General features: G+C 42.7%; 1 protein-coding gene across 2 annotated transcripts in view; it reads right to left on the bottom strand.

Annotated features, from left to right (window-relative positions):
* Positions 1-19,831, bottom strand: part of TLN2 (talin 2) — a 140,752-nt gene extending 120,921 nt beyond the window's left edge. For both annotated transcript variants that reach the window (XM_042824063.1, XM_042824062.1), the window contains exon 1: positions 19,760-19,831. The gene's annotated coding sequence lies outside the window, so the exon portion shown is untranslated. The remainder of the gene's footprint in view (positions 1-19,759) is intronic.
* Between the last annotated feature and the right edge of the window lie 332 nt (positions 19,832-20,163).

The raw sequence follows: 20,163 nt of genomic DNA, 5'->3' as shown, positions 1-20,163 counted from the left end.
AGAGTCATTTATTTCAATCAGTGAACTCATGATGTGCCATCAATCAACTTGAGTAAGCATACTTATTGAAACTAACAGCATGAAAGCTTCTACCTGGAAGCGCTGAAAATTATCTGAAAGAAAAATCATTCAGCATGGAAAAACTACTCTGCAGACTCCTCATAACCAGGTGACAGATGTTCACTTTCAACAGCTTCCTTTTAACATTAATAACAGAGGTTTGCTGCAATTTATCTTGGCTACTTTGTAATACCAATACTACCACCCTTAAGGACATGAGATGTCATTTGACAAAGGGCATAAGAAGGCTTCCACTTTATCACTTGCATAGGAAAGAAGTGAGTATCAGCCTATGAGAAATGATCAACTTTCTCACTGTATTAAAAGTTCAATCTAAGAAAGCAACTCTTAACTCTCATATTGCTTGCTTGTCATACGACAGCAGATAAGTCATTATCAACACACTCTCACTGTTTTATCACAACCAAACACACCATACATTTGTTTCCTCCCCTTAGTTTTCTCAGAACTGACTTGAAAATGTTGTTTCCTTATTCATTAGGATCCATAAAGATGAATAACGAGGGGAAAAAAAATCATTTAGAAAGATTCAGAAGCTACTAGATAGTATAATTTCATATTCAGCACACACACCCAAAAGCCACGAAACGTTAAGCCAAAGGCATGATCATTATTCAAAGAGCATCATCCATTTCAAAGGCATACAAAAATGGAAAATTTTCAGATGTCATGTTTTCTCCAATAACAGCTAAAAACTGCTAAGTTGTCATCACTAAACTGTCATTATCAATAACAGTGTTTAAGAATTCCAGGATTTTTTTTAAAGAACTATGTTATTAAACCTCAAGATAAGACATTCTGCAGTGCAGCTTGGGAAGAAGAGTGGTGGGAAAAAAAGATAGAAAAGAAATACCCCATAAGTTTCCAGTGTTACAAATAATGATTACAGAAGGGAATAACTTGGAAGGGGACACGTTAAAAATGAATGGTAAAAATTAAAACTTGACTCCTTTAGGGCTATTTTAACATTTGATTCATATTGAAATGAAGGAAACAGAGGGCTTAGTATGCAATCATAGCTGTTTTCTGCTGATATCACTTCCCCCTGCTTCCTCTGCAAACATCCATTACAAGTAAAATTATCACCATGAGCTATTCAAAACTCCTGAGATGCATAAGCTTACACAAAGCACCTTCTCACCACAGCATCTTCTGAATAGATGAACAGCAAATAGCTTGTACTTCTGAAAAGGCACAGTTTTCATTTGTCTTTGCAAATGCCTTACTGAGACATCCTAAAATTGATGTATTTCACTCTTTCACATTATGAAAATCTTAGCTAGTCCAAGCATACTGCTTGGACAACCAGTGGTAGCCAGCTAAACACAAAACAGCTTTATGATTGCATCCCTACAAACAGCTTGGAGAGGGAGAATTCAGATCATGTTTCCATCCAGCAGCAGCTGACACAAAAGGAAAAGCTAGACTCAGCAGCAGCACACTCCTATCTTCAGTCTAATCTTTGTATTGTATTCGCACTAGTCAGTAAACACAAGTCTAAAATAAAACAGTTAAAAATGGCATATCAGTGTTTCCCTCTTAAAGTTACCATCATGAGCAGTTCTGAAGTGTTTCTGAAGGCATAACTCACACAAAGTTCAGCTATTTACATGCGTATTGTTTAGCTTTACCAGTAACAGGCGAGCACATCACCTGCACACCTGAAGACAGGCACTGCAGCAGGTAGGTGGCTGCTTCACTGCAGCTCTTCCTGACCCTGCATCCTTCCCTTCCACCTTACTTTCTAAGAAGCAGGTAGCAGCACAGTTTCTCTCAACCACAAGCAGTTACCTAAAAGATGTAGATTTCAGCTGTCCTACTTTCCCAGCAATCCTTAACAAAAACCAGATGCCCCTGCCATATCTCTTCCTGTAACTTAGGGGTCAATCTCACCACCTCCAATTCTTATCACTCATTTAGTGTAAAACATTCTGGCTTTTGTACCTTCCACTGTTTTCCAGCCCCTTGTGTTTGGCTACCTGTAGAAATCAGGCAGATCAATACGATGGAAAAGGTGTTACAACAAAGGTGTGATGACAGAAGGATCAGCACAATAGAAAGGTGCTATAAAGGAAGGGAAGAAAATTGCTCACCCATACCAGGAGATTCCAGGTTCACAAGGGAAAGCTCCACCAAGGAGGATCTCCAGGAAGAGATCCTTCCCCAGTGCCAGTCAGCCTTTCAATGGGGTCTAGGAGAGGTGCAGCCAGGCTCCACTCCTGCTCACACAGCTGCATTGCCTTCACCTGTGCTCCCAGGGCTGACGGGTCCTTCCCACAGGTCTCCATCAGTGGGGCAGGCTGGGACTCAGCAGTTCCCATACACTATGTAACTTCTGTCTGCAAAACTATACATAAGTTTTTTTATAATTACTAATTATTTCCATACTACATGACATCATTTTGGAGATTAAGAGACAGATATCTATCTTAATAGCAAGTCTAGCACTCTATAAAATTATGCCATTTGATACACGATGCAACGATCCTTGAAATACAGAATACAAGTATGCTACAGACTTGGACAATACCCTTCTATCAGTACAACAGGGTTGACTGTGTGGTTCCAAGACTTTCTAGGACAATCACATGCAATCTCATGGCCAGCAAGCACAGCCAGCATTGTTAGAACACAATACCAAAAAGAAAAAAACAACACCAAAAAAACCACAACTGCCTGGGAAAGGTTTGGGGCTAAACGAAAACTTCTAAGAAATCATAAAGCTTTGAGAGATACTTTAGGTAGATTTCCTGCCATCATTTCAACTTTTCCACCATGATTCAAAGAATAACAACAGACCTGGGCAGTTCATACCAAGAGTCATAGTCAAGCCTTTACAACCCTCATTCCATGAACACAGACATTTAGGATCAACTTGGCAAGCTGTCATCCAGTGAATGCAGGGTTATTAACATGCACTTCAAAGTGTACTGGCATTAATGAAGCTGCCCATAAAGCATGTCAGCCTCCAGTGGATTACTTGTGTTAAAAGAAAGGGTACTTATTGGTAGTGATCAATACTGCATAGTTTGTTTCTTTTACTGACCTAAGCCTTGTGCTAGAAGTATGTATGCTTGCATATAAAAATAACAGGGATAATTGTCATTTAATCAATATTTAAACTATCATTTCTAAAACTGTCTAAATCAGAAGGCTAAGCTGTAATTGGTACCTTAACAATACCAGCAGCATACAGAGTAGTCCATCTAAACAGTTCTTAAAAATGCTTAGCCAGCTTCCCTGTCAGTGACCAGCCTGAGTCCATGCAGTGAAGTTCCTTTCAGAAGCATCATCCTGCTCTTCAGGAGCACATTTGGAATAAACTTCACAAAAAGACTCAAAAAATCAAGTCTTCAAAGTCAAGTTCCCTGACATAGGTGCATTAACAACAATCTTCCTCTACAGCATAACTTTAAGCAACCAGGAACTCCCAAGAGCAATAAAGCTAACTCCAATCTTTCACACTCCCAGGGGAAAGGTCTGCAGAATCAATGCAAGACCTGCTATTCCTTCTACAGGCTCAGTTAACATTCAAGACTGGTAGGTTTCAAATGCTCTCTGTAAATGCTAACTCTGTTTCTCTCGCAGCTTCTTCTCCCACCCTTCTGCAGTTCTGGAAATTCATCCAACATCACCTTGCTCACTTCTCTCTGGAGCAGACAATTTCACTCTACAGTGCATAATAGCACAACATTTCCACATTTGCACCATTCTTCTCACGTTGACTTGGCTATGACTCAAAGCCTTTAAAACACAGGGTTCTTAGCTTGCTTCCTATCCATTTTCCCTTATGCATAAAAAGGTTAACTCAGCCAACATAACAGCTCAGTTTTTCAATTAACAAATCACCAAATGGTATTTAAAAATTACTTCTGTCAAAACCATGAATGTGGAAACCCCTGCATAACTCTGATGACAACTAAGTCAGTTGTATCGGCACTCAAAATGGATGCTTGAAGACCATCCTTCCCATCTCCTTCTCCCATCTGCTCCCTTCAGCTCCGATGTGATGGAGGTAAAAAGCACAGACATTCTCAGAACAGCCCTCACAGCTTCCAAAGTCTGCCATCTAGATGGTTTTAGATACCGTTACTGAAAAATCATTTGCTTTGTTTCTCATATAAGCTGTGACAAGAACATTCATCACTGTTACAACACCCATACCACCCAGTGTAGGTCAGCAAGCCAGTGAAAGATGGCTTACCCACAGCAACGGATGACATTTGAGAGGTGGCTGTTTTTCTCTTAGTGAAACTGGCCAAAATGTACAAAATGGATAAGAAAGCTTTCTAACCTTTGAAATAGCAAGCTTTTCTTCAGCAGAAAACATATTTACCTTCTTTTCCTCTATCTTTTGCTATGTTCATTGGAAAGTCAGGAGAAGACAAAAATGAAACAACGATACATTAAAAACAAACAACAGTGATATACAGGGAAAAAAAAACATGTTAATTATTTTAAACATCTTAAAGAAGAGACAGGGATGGCTAAGAAAGAACAAGTCTCCCCACAATGTATTAGCTCCCAGCTAGATTTTTTGTTTCAAATCTATCCCCTCTCAACCAAATTTTAGGAGAGACAGAAATAAGTATCAGGAAACACATCAACAGTAAACTGACCACTACAAGTGCTAAATTGTATACGACAACATGTTTTAAAACAATCACAGAAGAAAACTGAACAGTGTATACTGAATTCTGCTCAAATAACTATTTCCTTCTGAAATGAAGGAGACACATCGGATTAATAACTCACACAGAAGAGCAGGATGATACCAGTTTTACAAACGTGAAGCTGCGTAACCTGAACCCAGCTGAAGGTCTAAAAGCACACTTCATCTCTAGAAGTAACTCATTTCACCAGTTAGAACTGGAAGCTCATAATGCTGGAGGACACAGCTATCCACACTTGAGAAGCAGAGCACTCCTATGAAGAGGAATAGATTTCCTGGGGGATTCAGTTCTCCTCAGTTGGCACTGCCCCAGTCCTATCCTTCACTTCACCTGGCTGTATCCAAGGTACCCACAAGGCCCACAGTGCTAACCCAGCCTTTACACTTTTAATGAGGAAATACTCAAGCAAATGTGCTCCAGAAATAGCAAGAAATGTCTCCAAGTGTTTCTCTATCAGATAAGGTCATCATTCAAGCCTACAATCGACAAGGAAGTTCAAAGTTAGGCTATTCCTTTCACTGCTGTCAACTGTACAGGAAAAGGTGAACTCACATGCATGGTACTGCACATCACATTGAGCTTTTTCTGTCAAAGGTTCATTCGAAACAGATCTGCCTAGCTGACTGCACCATCACAGCTTCACAACACAATCAGTGTTACATTCACACTCCTAGCTATGAAGAGCATTCATGGAAACTTCCACAAAAGGCAAATGGCACAAGTTTCTCTCTTCCTTTAAACAAATCGTAATTCTCACTTCCTCCCAAAATTCACTCATTTCACCGATTTCAGCCCAAGCCTTCTACACTATAAGACTTAATGTAATGAAAGTAGATTCATGAATAATTTATATAAGAGATGTCAGATAACTCACTGCAATGCTTATAGAAAACCTCAAGACACATGTGGGGAGGAAAAAAATGTTTTCTTAATAAATTGGATATGACAGCTGCCTCCACTTTCTACATTTGTAACCGACAACAATTCTCCACAGTGTGACAGTATGCTATTTCTCAGCTGCAGAAATGTAACCAGAGAAAATAGATTCCTTCTATACTGGTAGCTAAAGAAACGTACGTAAAGTGTTCAGCAGCAAAACATTCACCATGCCATCCTTAAAGAACTGGATACCAAGTGTTCCCAATGTTGACATAACTCAAATTTTTGAAGTAGCTCGAGTGTGACTGAAAACTGCATTTTTCACATCTTATCAAGATGTTCTCTCACAGCTAAAGGAGCACTGTACATGCAGGTTCCTTGTAAACATATGAACCTGTCTTCTAGCCTCAGACACTATCAGTGCCAAAGGTCTTCATCAGCATCAGTTTTAGCACAGGTAATTACACAGCACAGACCTTCATGAACACAAGGAAACAGCCTGGCTTACAGCAAAACCAGGAACACTGCTGCTCTGGAATGATAGCAGGCTTTGTCCTCCTCCCAGCTCTCATTTAAGCCTCAGTTCCTGATAAATGCCACAGATACAACTACTGCAGCCTACTTCATTTAGCTGCAATAAATAGGGGCTTTGTTTCCATGTTTGAAGAACAGAAAGAAGGCCCACCCCACACATTTGTGCAAGCAAACTGGAATGCAACAGCATAAAGGTCTTCAACTGTTAGTGGCTTCACATTTACAAAATACAAATTTGTTATTAACTTGTCAAAGCTGAAGACTTAATGGATTACCCCTACTCCTCATTAAAAAGCACCGTATATACCACAAACACACGTACAAACAGCATATAACAGATGCTTTTAGTCTACTTGACTGTCAGATAATTGCTCACATATTCAAATGCACACTGAGACCAGCAACTTCCATTGCACTGCAAAGAATCAGAAAGGCATGCATACTCATAAAAGGTTGCATTGCACTTTTTTCCCCTATCTTATTCTGATTATAACTTAAGATTTAAGGACTGTAATCTTGTTTCCTCTGACCATTTCAGAACTCCCACTAAAACTTCCCAAAGAAATGTTGTTCTGCAAGAAGTATAACTGAAAAAGGTGATACTCCAAATCTGAGACATGCTTTCTGTAAGCATGGAAGGCACGTGACTGCAGTACTCCAAGGGGTCACTGTTACTAACACCAGCTTTACATCCTAGACATTGTTAAGGGAAATGCCCAAGTATATGGTCAGGAGAACCAACAGTTTCAATTTTCCACAGAAGCACCATATTCAAGTGCATTTAATTAAAGGGGAGATAATGACTCTTAACCATTTCTTGTTTTCCACAGACAAGATATGAGTGCAGGGGTTCTTTTATAACTTTAAAACGTAGAATGCTTTCTTGCAAAGATGAAGAGAAAAAATATTATGGGGGAGAGAAAAGAATTGGCTAAGGAGAAGTATGAAGAGAAGAGAGATTAGTTTCATTTAGCAAATAACTGTCGGGAAGTGGCAAATGAAAGTAACAGTTATGGCTTAATGGGAAACATCTATGCAAACAGGAGCTGTAGTTAGCAGAGGAGACGTCAGTCTTGAGGGAAAATTTTGGATATCAATCTTTGTGCTGAAGGCTATGAGGGTGATTCAAGTTTCTGTAATCCTTTTTGAAAACAAAGGCTGCTATTCAACCAAAACCCCTATGTTTAATATTTCAGCCATCTCGAAGTTTGTGACCAATAGCTGTCTCTGGAAAGAAGTTCATAACCACAGAACTGAACTCAAAGTAAAGCAGCCTCATTCGTCTGTGTTTTCCTCACATTCCAAGTGAGAATTTAGATCTGATGACAAATCAGATGAGCAGACTCTGGACCTCACCTCCATCTTCTATTGGTGACCTGCGTCAGGGGAAGCAGAGCAGCTCACCCAGGTGGGCATTTTCAGCAAAGGAAGGGGAGAAGGCAGAGGAACCAGAAGTACTGCATGTAATCATCCTAATCCAAAGCCCTGGACTAATTACTAGAACTGCTTGTCTCTCACTGCCTGATGCTGGGACCTCGCCCACCAACAGCAAACATCAAAATACACTGCATTGCCACTTCTGTAACTAGTGGTACAGAAGTACCAGTGGGTACAATAGATGTTCTCAGTGGGTACAATAGATGTTCTCACATTTGGCACCATAATCTCTGTCCATTACTTGTCTTTAGGATTAAAGGAAAAACACACACACACACACACACACACACCAAAAAAAAAGGTTACACAGTTCTGAAAAAAGTATACAGTGTAACCATAATGAAAAATGGCATTCCATCAGTGGTACCCTAAAAATATCAGGAAAACGAGATCTATTCACTAGTTAACATGATAGCATAGAAAGAATTAAGTGTTAAGCCTACTAAACAGATGGAATCACCTCTCCGACAGAAGGCAGTTTTCAACATCTGAAACTGAAATAAAGCAGTAATTTGGATCAAGAGTTTTCCCCTAGAAGGAGCAGAATAGGAAGTTGTTGCCAATGTACCTTGGGGGAGAAAATTATTCTGCCTATTACCACTGACACCATGATCACCTAGGAATAGTTCTGCATGCACAGACAAGGAACGAGCACTGAAACCAGTGATAAAACAGTGAACACATCCAAAGGATGAGTTATCATTAGTTGCTGCAGCGGTTTTAGCTCCAGCATTTTGACTTAAAAGGCAAACATAAGAAAGCCCAAAGCTGTAAAATCACAAAATCTCAAATGTCTGAGAGAATTACAATAAAATGACCAAAGGGATGGGTGTGGAGAGGTGGGGCACAAGTGAAGGAGATGCTGCAAAAGCAATCACTGCTCACGATGACCTGATTGTGCCAGTCTTGGAGAGCCCGAATCAGACAAATCTGATTTCATCTTCTCTGAAAAGATAAAAGGACAGAGAAGGACTGGCAAGAGCCTACTTGCAGCTCACCTTTTTCAGGCTAATTCTAATTTCTCTCACAGCTTCACTACCTTAATTTGGGAAATGATACAGAACAAATACTTGTCAGATTCGTTTCATCATCCCTTCAGTTCAGCCAGAAACTGAGCTTAACCACATTTTCCCTTCAAAAACCGAATGACACCATGCACAAAATACTGGCATTTACTGATTTTGCTGTATTACCCACCTACCTGGCACAAAACATTTTACACTGCAATGCAGGACTCGTGCTTTTCATTCTGTGCACCAGAAATCACTGACTTAGAACTCATATTCCAGTGGCAGTGCGTCCGACAAACTAACACTTAATCACTGCAAAATCCAGAGATACAAGCAGCATGATCAGGGGAGTGCTAGTAACTTCACCAGCTCACAGCTCAAAGTACACTGGTTTTGGAGTACAGCTTGTTGGCAGGAAGGCACAGAGCACTGTAAGACAGAGTTTGAACACGAAAGCCATGAATGAGGGAGGGAGTTGCAGGGGAATCCCCTTCTTTCTCACTTCTATTTATAACTGAAGGCAAATAAGGTCATTTCCAATTTAACACTCAGTTCTCAGAGCAGCTTCTGCTGGAGAGGGAGAAAGTAACAAAAGTTACATGTATTTCAAACAAAATGCCTCAAGGCAACAAGTAGCAAACTTGATAAGCTATTCATAAACTTTGTAGGACAAATGACACTGACTACCTAAAAGACACTAGCGACCAAGTCAGTACTTGGGGTTCTGTGTGTTATTTTAATGTCAAACGCAATGAATTCTAAAGTATCTGGCGTGGAAATGAGGAGTAAAGTAGTAAAACTAACACTAGTTTCCTTATCAGCAGTAAGAAAGAATACATTCTTTATTGGTTGGGTTTATTTGAAACTTCTGTTAGACTTCAAGTGTCCTTTAGAAAGCAGGCTTCAGTAGTTGGGAACATTCTTTCAAAGGGAGTCTCCAGCCCAACCTAGAAAGGGAGTGCGAGATTAAATCCATCTTCATCTCTGCCAAGGTGGGACTGCTCACCAGACAGCAAACAAGACTCATCCCTAAACGTCAGTAAGAATTTATAGCAACTTCTCTACGTGATTCAATACCTGTCAATCCACAAATAAAATCCCTACCCTTACACAGAACATAATAAACTGAGACGAAAATTCCATTAGTGACAATTATTCAATCTGTGCTGCTTGGTAGTAAGCATTTCTCACCAGCATTTGGAAGGAGTTATTTATCACAAACCATAGTCAACCAAAGCCACAAGTTTTTAGTATCAGCACCAAGCAATTGAAACAAATGCTCTCTAGAAAGCACAGCTAAGGCAGAACCAAAGAAGAGCAGGTACCCATGCTGTGAGTGGTCAACTCACAAAAGAAAGAACTGCTTTCCATGGAGCTCAGTGCTCCAAGCTTGCTAACTGGACACTGAATTTTTGTGGGTTTCCCCAATGATATTCATCTCAAATCTTAAAACTGTCACCTAGCTAAAGAGACACAACCACCACAAGTTTCACTGCAGCAGGATCAGCTCTTTCCAAAGCAGGATTCTAACTTCAGTTGTGCTCACCAGGCATGCATGCAGGCACTCATTTCCCAAGGAACGACCCCTTTGTTTTCACAAGCTGTACTTCAGCATGAACCTACTAAACATTTCAGCAGTGCTGAACAGTTTGGGAAGGCAGAGAAATAGAAAGAGGAAAAAAAAGGGGGGAGAAAACATACATACACATTTACACTGCATACATGAACTCCACAAATAACAGATGCAGGCATTTAAGGACAAAGTTAAATGCCAAAATCCAAGAAATTTCTTTTTGAATGTTGTGCTAAGTAGTAACAAAGAATAACTGACAATCAGTCAACAAAATCTTGTATTTTCCTCCTTTTTACCACTAAAGAGAACCAAGAAACTCAGAAGCACACACTTAGCAGTTCTTCTTAACTAAGTTTAAACTGAATTAGAAACATACAAAATCCTAAAGAAGGCACAAGTGGAGAGCAAGCCAGAAGCTAAAAACCTCATTTAGGTTATTGAGTCAAAGTGACATCAATGCTCAGGAAGCTGAAAGAAACTTGTAGTTACATGTCACTGCAAGATGAGATCAGTTTTATCCCTATTAATATATATTAAAAAAAAAAAAAGATGTATTCCCAGGTAAAATGGCCTGAATACACTTCTGACCTTTCCTGAACTGCTGGCTATCAAGACAAAATATCATCAGGTGTGTAAGGTAGCTCAGTATGATCAAGGTGGATTTTTAATATTCACTGTTAGCAATAGTAACTCACTTATGAAGGTCAAAAGCTGCACTTCCCTCATCAAAAATAACCAAATTTGTCATCAGAAAGCATTTCAGCAAAATACATTTTTGAAAAAATGGTTTTTAGATTATTATGCCAGTACATTCCAAACCCAAGCCAATAATAGGAAACACTTCACATACTTCACATATAACACCAGTGTTTAATACAGTAGTCATGTTCACCTATGCTGTTTGTTTAGCTTGCTAAACAGTAAATTCATGAAAATATGTTGCTACATTTGAATTATGATTTTATTATCTGCTATTCAGTGATGCCCTGAACAGCACTGGATTCTGAGTGCCATCTGTAAAGGAAACAGATTCCCTACTACAGTAAGATTAGGCTTGCCATTTGTTGAATATGCTTAAAGTAACACCCACCATCAATAAATCCTGATAGGGCAATCCAGAAACTGCTGGGCTTTTTATGCACTATTAGGTTTCCTGAGAAAAGGCATACTTCTGCAGATTAAGGAGAGTTTTAAAATTAATGCTGACGGGCAAAATCTGCTCTCCAGGCTTCTCGTGTCATCAGAACACAGCAATTCAGACTTGTCATTATGTTCAGTGAATACATAAAGGGTTAGGGACATACAAGCTTAATAAAGCTTCAAACTCAAGGTACAGGTCAATATCTGCCTTCAGAGTCAATATTTCAGATCCATACCTGATATTTGGGCTTAGAAACTAATTTGCTATGGCATAATTACATAATTACTTCTCTGTCAACCACCAAAGTCTCTGCCTTCACTTTTGACAGAACAAACACATATCTATGATGCTCCTGAGAAGGGAAGAACAGTCATCACTCAGCCAACACTACATATCCAATGCAAGGAAAATAACTGCTTCCTGAAGAGTCTCAACCTTAACTGCGCTGAAGGACCCTTCTGTGCTGCCCACATGGCTACACCAGCTTTGATCCCCAAAACAGACCCAGAGCCCACAGATGGGCTACAGGCTGTAAGAAGAGAATGCAGTGTCACGTGGGGATAACTCGGCCTTAAACTACCAACCCTACTTTTCCCCACAGGGAGAGAATAAGAACACAGAAACAATTGATGCCAGTAATTCACTGATACAGGATGTGATAATTCTGTGTAAAGGTTTACTGCAAAAAAACAGTACCAGAACACAATTCACTTGTGAACACTTTAGCAGCTTATGCACAAATAATAGCCCTCTTGCCACTGACTTGTAATGGCCACACTGGAGCATTCAAATCAATACCATAGCCTCGCTATCCTACCGTTTTTTAAAGTTTTCATAAACTTTCTATAAAGTTACTTTGCAAAGTTCTGTATCATAACACAAACTTCAGCAGCTGTTCTATGTGTGCACACGTGCATCGACAGTTCTAAGTCACTTAGAGATACCTTAAAAAAGAATCTCTAAAGTCTCCAGCAGCAAACCCCCATCAAGCACAAGGCCTCTACTCATTGCCAGAGGCACAGAAGATAAAGCCTCAGTTGCTCAGCTTGTCCCCAGCACCTCCATTGCCATGCAAAGTGGCACCCATTCCTGCTTCCTGCTATTTATTCCTGTCCCAAAAGGAGTTAGGTCTCAAAGATAAAAATCACAAATAAAGGCAAGATAAGCTAAATTGGAGACACTTCTTACAAAGGAAATTCACTCCAAAAGAAAAAAACCTAACTGTAAACCACACAGAAATAAATGTTGGTAACCTTATAGTCAGAGGTTCTTGAGGTCTGCTTCTATGTAGAGATGGGTGCTTACTGTGCCTTGCCATGCTAGTACAAAGACCACTTCACAGGTAGCAACGCTATTTTAAATGATGAGGTACTCCTAGAGCAAGAATTTTGAAGAGTTTAGTGAAGAAAAGATCAGTCTGTATCTCACTACTGTAACTCTTCAGTCTTCACAAAGCTGTAACTACAGGTAAAAAACCTACTTCTCATTTTTCCTTTTGTCCATGTAATTTCTGTGCTCATTCTACATTTTGCCTTTGGTTTTAAGAAGTTCCTTGTAAACAACTGAAAAAGAAACCACCTATTTAGCCTTCCCTTTTTACTGAAGGCCTGTTATCTACAATCCCACCTTGTTTCTGCATCCTCTTCAGGGGCTGAAGTTGCATTCCATTCCTGACGACCCACATAACAGCTACAGAACAGAGCTGTACACGGAGATACACTTTTTGGGTGGGTACCACGACAGCATTGGAGCCTGATAGCAGACGTTTAGCAGGTACTTGAAATTTATCTTTAAGGGAAGTTCTGTAGCTTCAGGATGAAAACTACACCGTAGTGCCTGCTAAACAAACTGAATAAGAATTGCTGTGGCTTCTTAGAAGTCCCAAACAAAAGAAAACAAACAAAAAAAAGACTAGAATCACTTAAGAATGCTTATTTCTACAAGTTTACCTGGCATGACCCGAGGCCACACTTCACAAAGGGGTGCTCATTAAACTTAGAATGTTGTCACAACACACAGAGGTCACATTACCAAACACTAACTTTTAAATACAGGAATGTGAGGTCAGCAAAGACGAGGAATTCTAACCAGGGAAATGCACCAGTGGTTTAGGGCCCTCTGTAGCTGTGATCTCGCCCAACCCAGCTCCGCTCTGGCCCCAAGAAGTACTATTATGCATTTCATGTACAGAGACTAGGGAAGATTTCAGTTTTCCTTCAAAATCCACACACGTTAACTGCTACAATCATGGCAAAACTGACAACTTTTTTCTAACATACAGTTGTTTAAGGACACTGAATCCTGAACGCATCAATTCAACACCTGAGCAAACAGACTTCAAATCCCTGCCCTGCTTTGATCACCTGCAGTTGAATACAAACACCACCACCACTCGTGGCCTCACCGGTAGCTCTCCAGTTCCCAGGTGAGGAAACCGGTTACATAACACACAGATCTGGTTCACACAATAAGCAAGACAAAAATAAAAACAGGCCTTCATTGTTCAGGTGTAGAGCATGCAGAGCAAGGAGGAGGCCCCCAAAATTACAGACTAAAGTGAAGACATTAAGAATGAGCAAGAGACCTTACCTAGCTGCAAGACAGTGAAACCCAGAAACTAGATCCACGCAGATGGGCTATGGCATGTCATTACCAGGCTGTCAGCAGTGATAGAAGTAAATGCCTCATAGAGCCAAGGAAGACAAGATAACAGACAACTAAGAATGGTAAACAGGTCTCTCTAAGGACAAAACATCACTCACCAACACAGCACGTGTTAATCCATCTGAACCGATCCCATACATGACCATATCCATGCAATGGCCTCAGATAAGGACCATTAGATTCTGCAGTTCTCCTCCTCTCCTCTTAATACCTGGGTTTGCAGTACTAAATTTGTAGTCTGGCCTGTCCAATATCACACACAAAATTTAGTTTACCACTTTCTTCACAGGTTTCAGTCTTCTCTTCAGTTACGCTTCTCTGGTCCCCTTCAGCTGCTTTTAGATCTGGTTAGGATCTCCCTGAACACATAATTCACTTCCAGTTGCACTGACTTGGACGATTACTTCCAACTGCAAACAACAAAACTTTACTTGTTACTTGTTCAAGTCTACAATTTTCCAGAGGGTGGGTACATAGAAGACCTTGGGTTCTCCTTTAGGGTCTGTACATCCCCAGCGAATGCACGTAACACTTCCCAGGTGTACTATAAACACCAAAACAAAGCGATCTCATTTTCCACAGCCTCTGCCTTTTTAGAACGAAGCTGGGCATTTCTCTCTCCCTCCCTGTAACACTGCCTTCAGAGATATCCTAACTTAGGAGGTTTGCCACTGGTTCCTTCTGCTCTGCCCCCGCATTCCTGCTGTGCAGCAGCGGTGACCACTTGATCCCTTCCTCAGATAGCTCAGATACCTCCTGCTAATGGGAGATGAGTCTTTACACTGTGAACTTAATTAATACAAGATAATTTTGTAATAAAAAATAGGAAAATCACAAGGAATTGCAGAACTTGCAGGCTACCGGGAACTGCAGCATCCAACTTCTGATTCCTGATCTCATTTATTTATAAATTCATTTACAACCTTGTTCATGAATTTACATTATTTCCTATTACTTCAATGTTTTTACGTTGTCTAGATTATTGCTTCCATTCCACACCACGACCGCATTCCTCTTGCCATTCTTCCCATTAGATTACTACAGGTCTTTTCTTCATCCGGGGCCATCAATTCATTCTCCTCTTTCCCTCTGCCAATTACCACCTCGCTGTTTCCCCTTAGGCAGTATTTGGCTTATTTTAATCGGACAGTCAGAGGTAGCTGCCACCAGTGCCCTTAAGGACAATTAACGTATTCACTGGTACACATTCAAGCCTGATTTTTAGCACCAGTAAGTCTTCCAAACTGTTTCATGCTTACGTATTTCATGTACATTCAAACTCTCCAGAAAAAAAACACAGCTTTTCCACCTCTGCCAACAGCTAGATTCCACCTGAAACAAAGGGAGATTTGCCATCTTACAGATACCAGCTCCCAGAAAAGGCAAGAAATCTGTCGACATACAAGCATGCACTGAGGGAAGCACTGTGCAGCACAGAAGGCCTTCCTACACTGAGGACAACCCCGTTATGTAATAGGCTCTCACATCACTCAGCAGGAATACCCCCCAGTAACAAGCACCTCTCTCTCAGCTGTTAAAAACGTGAATTGTTATTCACCTTGAAAAACTAAATGGCCCATGTAATACCATTGATTCTTCATCATCTCAACTGTTATTTGCTGCGTCTAGAAGAGTGGGACCCTCACGGCGTCTTCCTGTGTTAAATGTCACTTCTCAATGGAAATAAAATCTCAATCTTGCAAAAGCTGCCAAATAGAAAGACACATGGTCCATTTGCCATTCCCTTCAGCTCCCATCGCTTCCTGCTGCCCAAACGCAGAAAGCTGAGCTACCCACTGAGAATGCCAGCGAGGCAGTTCCAAGTGCCAGGCTGACCCACCCTGGCACAAATTCAACTGGTTGCTGCCAAGAAAAGGGACTCTAAGTAAGAAGCCAACATTATAGTACTGTACAGATATTTTAAGGCACCATATTATTGTACGATCACCCTCAGCCTGTAAAGTCAGTCAGGGTGTTTTCTGGCTGAAAACAAACAAAAAAAGAAGCACTGGAGCTTTGAGAATCGAGGGGGTGGATCTCTGGGGATGGAATCCCAGCTTGCAGCTGGAAGTGGAAAACATCAAAATGTTATCACAATTGCTTCAAGTATGCAAGCTAATTCAAACTCAATTCCAAGATAAGCATGTGTGCACACAGCACAGCCAGGGAAACGGCTCTGACACAGCCATGAAATGGGTTTTCAGCAGCATTAGCAGGGACAGCAATCTAGAACGTTCAGCGTTCACAGTGACAAGTTTGGCACCAAGCGTAACCACAGGCTCATGGCCACCACCTCATTCCCAAGCCTCACTCAAAAGGCATCTGCTTATTACACACAGAGATGGAAGGACACAGTTCTCTAACTCTTGATCAGACCCAGGACTGCAGCACCATGTGGGCTGGCCTGGGCCTTGCAGGTCGTGAGCTGCCAGTTGCTTGTGCTCCTTTCAACACACCCAGATTTTTTCTCTTTTTTTTCTTTCCCCAATTCTTTTTTTTTTTTTTTTTTTTTTTTTTCCTGAGAAAGGAATACATTACTTAATGGCAGCAATAAAAAAAAAGCTTAAAAGCAACGTGATGTTCATACCCATAACAACCTTGTGCACAGAGTTGCAATGGCTGAGATATTGTGCTTCGCATAGCTTTGTACTCAGGAACTGGGTTAGTCCAAAGGAAAAACAAACAAACAAACAAAAATCCCTCTTCTATCTCATTTGCATTTCCCTGCCACTTAGAGTTCTTCAGTTTACTTCACATTCTTATCACTGTGTGTGGTCAAAAAGAAAATCCCAGAAGCAAAACCCTGCATTCCCCTTCAAGTACAGACACAGGGCTATCTGAAGCCATGTCCAGCCATATAGCAGTAACATTTGTTGCAACTAACATACTGTAACTCAGAAACAAAACCTAACATGCAAAGCACTGCACACTGGGACCGCCTCCCTCCATTTCCAACAACACACAACTGTTCTGCTTGCTGTTCTCAATTTGCATCAGCTCTCTATTGTCTGCAAAAACATGTATAAACAGACTTGCCAAATCTTGACAGGATTCATGAGCAGAGGGAAAAAAAAGAACTTTTGAAAGCTGAATACAGAGCTCTCACACATCTCTCCCTTTGCTAATTATATTCCAGCGCAAATGCAGCATCTGGATAAGAACTTCTTCACAAGAAACGACCTTTATTTAAACACATCAGGACATCCACATAGCTGGCAATTTCAAAACTCCAAGGCTGGGAGAGACAGGGAGCTGAAAACTGCTCCCAACAGCAGCTTTGGTACCTTAATGCTAACACAGCGGATTGGAACGATGCTCCAGCGTGGGTCCTTTCCAACTCAGGACATTCTATGCTTCCACGCTATGCTGCAGCAAATGGTGCTGCCTGCACTTTATCACAAACATGCAATGCTGCTATCACAGCAGCTATCTGACACTGAAATGCCACAGTAAGGGACGGAGATGGCTGCCTGTACTACTGTTGAGCTGTGATGACTAATTAAGATCTAGCATTTTTGGAAGCTGCCCAGATCTTGCATTTGCACAGATTTTACAGATACATATTGGATAGGTAAGCATATAGATTAACACAGTCCAAACATTAATGCTTCAGACCATCCTTGCTATGCTGAGTCGACTTTTTGCAGAAACCATATCAAACAAGAAAAAGTTTCCACAGCAAAAATTAAGCCATCAGGAAGACTACAGAGATCTCAGGATGCCACAGCCAGATCCATCTCTCAAGCCCACATCTCTCTCTCCAAGAATAAAGATAAAAAAAAGAATCAAATAGACTGCAGTGCTGTTTTATGCTATTCAGTTATATTTTTAACTGCAAATGCCTTTTCTAATCTAAGCAGAATTTGGTGATTAAACGCGTTGGCATATGATGAAAGAAGTCTAAGTAAAACTGCATAGCAAACCAAGCTCAGAGTTAAAGTACTTAATTCTTTGCAGTCCAAATGCAAATTCGTCTTTCCCAGTATCTTCTACTGCTGAACAACTATGCATCCATCGCACACTCCAAAAAACCTCTCACCCTCTGAGGCACTACTACAGTCCAATGGCAACATTTCAAATCAACTTAAATTAAGCCGTACCACATTCCATTACATGATATCACGCAACAGATGTTACACTCCGAACACACAGGACAATTATGCAGAAGTATTCCAGGGAAAGAGCCACTATTTGGATGATAAAATGTATGGGTATCCCATTAAAAATTGCCATGTTCTTCATCAAGTTTTACACAAAGATTCAGAACTTAAATACTGACCAACTTTGTCACAGTAACCCAGAGGCTCCAATGACAACCAGAAACAAGTGCTTTTATCTTACTTCGGCTCAGTGATTTTGCTACCAGCAGATAAGCTGGGAGAAAAATTCAGCCCTTCAGCAGTCAGCAGTTAAAGAAGCTGTCATGAAGTTCACATGAAATGCACTTCTCAGAGGAAAGAAGACTTTTCCCAGCTCTGTGGTAACCTTCAATCTCAAGGCACTGCCTCAAAGATTTCATACATTGAAGGCTAGAGGGGAAGTAGTTTGGACAGCTTCATTCACTGCTAACCTAGCTAACAGCCGCACTGATTGCACAGCCTCCTCTGACCATTACCTCAAACGCGAAAGCTTTCCACATCCTGCCATTTGTAAGGTATTCCTGCCTAACACTGAAGCTTTCACTCGTACTTAGAACATACACATGGCCATACAACTGAAAATAAACGTTGTTTTACTTAAGCAAGAGCAATCTGCTAGACCTGTTGTGTGTTTGTATTTAATCACACGGACATTTTCCATAGCTAATGGGCTCTCAACCACACAGACCTCCCGATGCCCTGAAGTACCGCGCCGTGCTTTCAAACTTTGAGCCGGCTTGAAACTTAACAGGCTCAGAGTTGGCTCTAAGACATGGGTCTGTAACATAAGCTTTTAAACAAGTCGGAGTTTTTGAATGAACGTTCCTATTATTTTCTCAGATACACACTATGCAGCGGCAGGGTTTTAACACACAACAAACCACGTGGAGCAAACCAAGCGAATAGAAGGGCTACAGGGGTGTAGGGGGGCAGCATGGAGAAGGGGAAGAGGCAGCAAGAGAGGGCAGCAACCCCCCCGGGCACGCAGGAGCGCAGGCACGAGGCGGGCAGCGCACAGCCCGTGCCGGCGGGGCAGGAGCAGAGCTCTGGCGGGCAGCACCCCGAGCCGGGCCGCCCTGCTCCCCTGCCCGCCGGAGCGGCCCCCGCCCCGCCTCCGCGCCCCGGCCTGCGGGAACGGGCACGTGCACACTCGTGCGGCCGCACCGCGACGGATACGGGCGCGTACAGCGAGGTACGGCCGTCCTTGGGAGGTCGCCGCTTCGCACCGCGAGGATTTTCCTCTATCGCGGCGCATGGAGGCGGACGGCTCCGCGCGCCCACCCGCTATGGGGGGCTGCGCCTCCCGCCGCGGGGAGGATCCTGAAGGAGCCAGCGTTTCCCTCGCGCCCGGTCCCGCTCCCGGCGAGGCGGAGCCGCTCGTTCCCTCCCGGGGCTCGGCTCTCCCGGCAGCCGCGGCGCTCCAACTTGTTGTGCGGGCGGCGTTCCGTGCGGCTCCGCCGGCACCGCAGCGCCGAGCTGGGAGAGGCCGAGCTCCTCACGCCGGAGGCGGCATGGCGCGGACCTCTCCCCGCCCCCCCCCTCTCCCCCTCATTCCCCCGGTCTCCGCGGCGCAGCGCGGACCGGCGCTCCGCGCAGCGGTCAGGACGGGGGTCCGACGGGGCTCCTACCGACAAGGGCGTTACTGCAGCATCGCCTCGCCTCGCCTCGCCCCGCCGCCGCTCGTCTCCTTCCTCCCTCCCCTCCTTCCCCCCGCTCCCGCCGGCTCCGCAGCCGCCGCCGCCGCCGCCGCGGACTCCAGCGCAGACCCCCGCCGGGAGGACAGGAAGCGCGTCATCACTCCGGGACCGCTCCGACGCCCTCCGCCCGGCTCTCGGCGCGGGCAGCCCGGGCGGCTCTCCTTCTCGCCCCCGCGGAACGCGGCCGTTCCCTCCGCCGAGCGCGCGGGGCCCAGCCCGTACCTGGGCGCGAGGCAGCGGGCTGAGCGTGGCCCTCGCCGAGGAGATGCGGCGGCGCCTCTCGCGCGCGCCCGTCCGGATCCGCGGTTATCGGGGGCGAGCAGCGGCTCCTAAAG

This window comes from Centrocercus urophasianus, unplaced genomic scaffold (assembly GCF_019232065.1).
Source record: "Centrocercus urophasianus isolate 14NV4802_14NV808 unplaced genomic scaffold, USGS_Curo_1.0 seq_23, whole genome shotgun sequence".
Taxonomy (NCBI): Eukaryota; Metazoa; Chordata; class Aves; order Galliformes; family Phasianidae; genus Centrocercus; species Centrocercus urophasianus.
This window is presented reverse-complemented; position numbering and strand designations above follow the sequence as displayed.